This window comes from Anopheles funestus (genome assembly GCF_943734845.2).
Source record: "Anopheles funestus chromosome X unlocalized genomic scaffold, idAnoFuneDA-416_04 X_unloc_81, whole genome shotgun sequence".
Lineage (NCBI taxonomy): Eukaryota > Metazoa > Arthropoda > Insecta > Diptera > Culicidae > Anopheles > Anopheles funestus.
This window is the reverse complement of record NW_026045211.1, coordinates 1-5,000: the sequence shown is the minus strand read 5'-3', so window position 1 is coordinate 5,000 and position 5,000 is coordinate 1. Positions and strand designations below refer to the sequence as shown.

The 5,000-nt window shown below is 48.8% G+C and overlaps 1 non-coding gene across 1 annotated transcript in view; it reads right to left on the bottom strand.

Annotated features, from left to right (window-relative positions):
* The window catches only part of LOC125774108 (5.8S ribosomal RNA), a 158-nt gene extending 156 nt beyond the window's left edge, over positions 1 to 2 (bottom strand). The window contains exon 1 of the ribosomal RNA XR_007420600.1: positions 1 to 2. This exon is cut by the window's left edge and continues 156 nt beyond it. This is a non-coding gene — a ribosomal RNA (5.8S ribosomal RNA).
* Positions 3 to 5,000: the final 4,998 nt, after the last annotated feature.

Below are 5,000 nucleotides of genomic sequence, written 5' to 3'. Positions count from 1 at the left end.
TTTTATAGTAAGGTTCCCAATGTAACACAATCCCGGTGGTACGTCCAAAGACTAACTTTCTGACTAAGTTGTCTTTATTACCCAATAGTCCCAGGCCTTGTGACTTGTGGCTCATGTCTACGCCCATGGCCACCATTCGCTAAGATAGTTTTGAAGTCACTTTGAAGGCCCAGGAACAACTCTCTTAGCACATCGGTTAACCTGACGCCGCAGTCAACTCATGTGCTTGGATCGGATCGAGCTATTGAGTATTGGGCCTGCATACTCGCTCATCCGTATCCTTTGCGTACCGCCCCATGGCCCTTGTATGTCTGCACCACAGTTCCTGTTCGTTCCGTGCCTATGGCCGGATACGTATTGCACATCGGTATACCTGTCGCTACTCAGGCAACTCGTGTGCGTGGATTGGATCGAGAACATGGTGTGTGCCCCATGTTATAATTGATAGTCCATATCCACTTTATAGGTTAAAGTCATAAGTTGTGATTGCACAACCATTCTTCATAAGAGTTTAATCACTCTTCAACTAACTTTCGTTCTGGTGTCTTGGTATCAAATCGCGTAAGACACAAGATTCTACTGGCCAAATAGAATCTAGCACATTGGTTAACCTGGCGCCGCAGTCAACTCATGTGCTTGGATCGGATCGAGCTATTGAGTATTGGGCCTGCATACTCGCTCATCCGTATCCTTTGCGTACCGCCCCATGGCCCCGTCCTTAGAGTTAATGACTAGTAGGCTTAACTCTTTGTATGTCTGCACCACAGTTCCCGTTCGTTCCGTGCCGTGGCCGGATACGTATTGCACATCGGTATACCTGTCGCTACTCAGGCAACTCGTGTGCGTGGATTGGATCGAGCTCATGGGGTGTGTAGAGATTCCATGTTATAATTGCAAGTCCATATCCACTTTATAGGTTAAAGTCATAAGTTGTGATTGCACAACCATACTTCATAAGAGTTTAATAACTCTTCAACTAACTTTCGTTCTGGTGTCTTGGTATCAAATCGCATAAGACACAAGATTCTTCTACTGGCCAAATAGAATCTAGGCACATTGGTTTAACCTGGCGCCGCAGTCAACTCATGTGCTTGGATCGGATCGAGCTATTGAGTATTGGGCCTGCATACTCGCTCATCCGTATCCTTTGCGTACCGCCCCATGGCCCCGTCCTTAGAGTTAATGACTAATAGGCTTAACTCTTTGTATGTCTGCACCACAGTTCCCGTTCGTTCCGTGCCGTGGCCGGATACGTATTGCACAACAGTAGATACCATCACCTGACGTATCTAACACACCACTATTGTAACTCGTCGTCGAAGGACCTTTCAAGTGCCTGATGGCCAGGGGAGCTCTTACACGGCACGGAGACACAGTGATGCTCGCCCATCACAGTGTACAACGATCGAGTTTGCTTAAGTGTCTGGGTACCTACACACCAGACACAATGCAATGGCCACGGATCCACACAAGGCACATCACATGCAGAAAGCTTCACCAGATTATGACACATACCACACTCTTGTAACTCGTCGTCGAAGGGGCGTTCAAAGTGCCTTACGGCTAGGGGAGATCTAGCACGGCACGGAGACACAGTGATGGTTGCCCATCAAAGTGTACAACGATCGAGTTTGCTTTCCGCGCAAGCGTTCTAAGTGTCTGGGTACCTACACACCAGACACAATGCAATGGCCACGGATCCACACAAGGCACATCACATGCAGAAAGCTTCACCAGATTCTGACACATACCACACTCTTGTAACTCGTCGTCGAAGGGGCGTTCAAAGTGCCTTACGGCTAGGGGGGATCTAGCACGGCACGGAGACACAGTGATGGTCACCCATCAAAGTGTACAACGATCGAGTTTGCTTTCCGCGCAAGCGTTCTAAGTGTCTGGGTATCTAAGCACCAGACACAATGCAATGGCCACGGATCCACACAAGGCACATCACATGCAGAAAGCTTCACCAGATTCTGACACATACCACACACATGCAACTCGTCGTCGAAGGGGCGTTCAAGTGCCTTACGGCTAGGGGAGATCTAGCTCGGCACGGAGACACAGTGATGGTCACCCATCAAAGTGTACAACGAACGAGTTGGCTTTCAACAAATTCTGACACATAGCAAGCGAGCGACCGAGCTACACCGAAGGCAGCCCATGGTTGGTCACTCGCGGACGATCATCAGTAATGATCCTTCGCAGGTTCACCTACGGAAACCTTGTTACGACTTTTACTTCCTCTAAATCATCAAGTTCGGTCAACTTCAGCCATGCCAGCTGCAGCTCACGAAGGAACCGCGGAAGGTAAGCCTCCAGAAACCTCACTAAATAATCCATCGGTAGTAGCGACGGGCGGTGTGTACAAAGGGCAGGGACGTAATCAGCACTAGCTAATGACTAGTGCTTACTAGAAATTCCAGGTTCATGGGGGACCGTTGCAGTCCCCAATCCCGACTAGATGGGCATTTTAGTGATTTCCCGTTCCTCTCGGAATGGGGGCGCCTATTGGCGAGAACACGCTGCGACCCACATTGTAGCACGCGTGCAGCCCAGAACATCTAAGGGCATCACGGACCTGTTATCGCTCATTCTCAGCTTGCTAAACACAAGTTGTCCCGCTAAGCAGGGCAAACGTAGCCGACGACCGCCCGTGAAGGCGCCGCCCGGCTGTAACGTCAGGTGCGCCCGGAGGCGCACTGCTGACAGCGTTCTAGTTAGCATGTTTGAGTCACGTTCGTTATCGGAATTAACCAGACAAATCATTCCACGAACTAAGAACGGCCATGCACCACTACCCTTAAATTTGAGAAAGAGCTATCAATCTGTCTTACCCTCGATAAGTTTGGACCTGGTAAATTTTCCCGTGTTGAGTCAAATTAAGCCGCAAGCTCCACTTCTTGTGGTGCCCTTCCGTCAATTCCTTTAAGTTTCAACTTTGCAACCATACTTCCCCCGGAACCCGATTTTGGTTTCCCGGAAGCGACTGAGAGCACCGAATAGGGGTAGCGTCTCCCAATTGCTAATTGGCATCGTTTACGGTTAGAAACTAGGGCGGTATCTAATCGCCTTCGATCCTCTAACTTTCGTTCTTGATTAAAGAAAGCATCCATGGCAAACGCTTTCGCTTCAGTTGGTCCTACGACGGTCTACGAATTTCACCTCTCGCGCCGTAATACCAATGCCCCCAACTACTTCTGTTAATCATTACCTCTAGGTTTCTGACAAACCAACGAAATCGTATAAACCGAGGTCATATTCCATTATTCCATGCAAGATTATTCTCGGCCAACGCCAACCCCACGGGGGGGCCGGACGCTTTGTCTTAGCCTGCTTTGAGCACTCTAATTTGTTCAAGGTAAATGTGAGTATCTTGAGCACCATGAGGAGCCCGTGCCGGAGTTAACCGGTAGCACGGTACTCGTTCACAGAGTAACGCCCAAGTACACCATTGTGAGTCGCAGCCGTGAGCGCGCGCACGAACGGCCCCGGCGTGTAACCGGGCGCCCGTGGCGGTCACGTGTCTGGACGGGCAATCAACTTCGAACGTTTTAAACCGCAACAACTTTAATATACGCTAGTGGAGCTGGAATTACCGCGGCTGCTGGCACCAGACTTGCCCTCCACTTGATCCTTGTTGAAGGATTTATACTCAACTCATTCCAATTATGGACCATCGTTAGAGAGGTCCATATTGTTATTTCTCGTCACTACCTCCCCGTACTGGGATTGGGTAATTTACGCGCCTGCTGCCTTCCTTGGATGTGGTAGCCATTTCTCAGGCTCCCTCTCCGGAATCGAACCCTGATTCCCCGTTACCCGTCGCAACCATGGTAGTCCTCTACACTACCATCAATAGTTGATAGGGCAGACATTTGAAAGATCTGTCGTCAGTCGACAAGCGACCATACGATCTGCGTCCTTATCCAGACTTCAACTCAAGCCGCCCGAGGCGATTGGTTTAACTAATAAGTGCACCAGTTCAGCTACCCGCGAGGGCAACAGTCCCGGCATGTTGCATGTATTAGCTCTGGATTTTCCACAGTTATCCAAGTAACTAGTGGTAGGATGATCTTGTGAATTATAGCTGTTATACTGAGCCTTATGCGGTTTCACATTCATTTATGTTTGTACTTAGACATGCATGGCTTAACCTTTGAGACAAGCGTATATTACTGGTAGGATCAACCAGAATTCGTTCCACTACAGACACACACTCGCTTAGTGGGAATAAATTTCCACACAACTCTCTCTCTCTAGAACCATATGGAATGGCTCTTTGGTGTTGGGTAAGGCACCAATTTGTTGGGGTGTAACGGTCACCACCAACTTTAAGTTTGTTAGGGCACAACGGAAACCACTAACTAAACTTTAGGAAACTAAATTTCCTCACACATTATCTCTCACCATATTAGCACTAGGTGCTATCCACGATTGTACAACGTTTCAACTCTTGAATCGACCGTAGGGCCGCGGAATTGCTTCCGGGCCCCTATTCTCGCTATTAATTGTTCATCTCTTTCAATACATCGAGTTCGTTCCATTGGGTAGTTCGCATGGCGAACGTTTTGATGCAGCCCCCTGGGGGACCACGGCACTTTACACCGGGTATGGTGTATGCGCAACCTACAGATAACAATAAAACCCCTTATGCGTGTGTAAACCGATGTTGGGCTGCTCAACATCTTTCATGGTTACATCACTTGCACCAGAACCCACGGTGCCGATTTGGTAATATGTTGTACATTTACTCTCAAGATGTACGCTTCGGCCCCTTATTCAGGGGCTCAAGCTATTACCAGCAAGAACAATCCTCATCCAGACTTGAACTCGAAACACCCGGAGGCGAACGGTTTAACTAATAAGTGCACCAGTCTTGAATCCATGCGTCGGTGGAAACAATGCCGGCGTGTTGCATGTATTAGCTCTGAACTTAGCGAGTGATTGCCTTGCAGCTGTCATACTGAGCGTAGAGCGTGATTATCGCTCACTTGAAA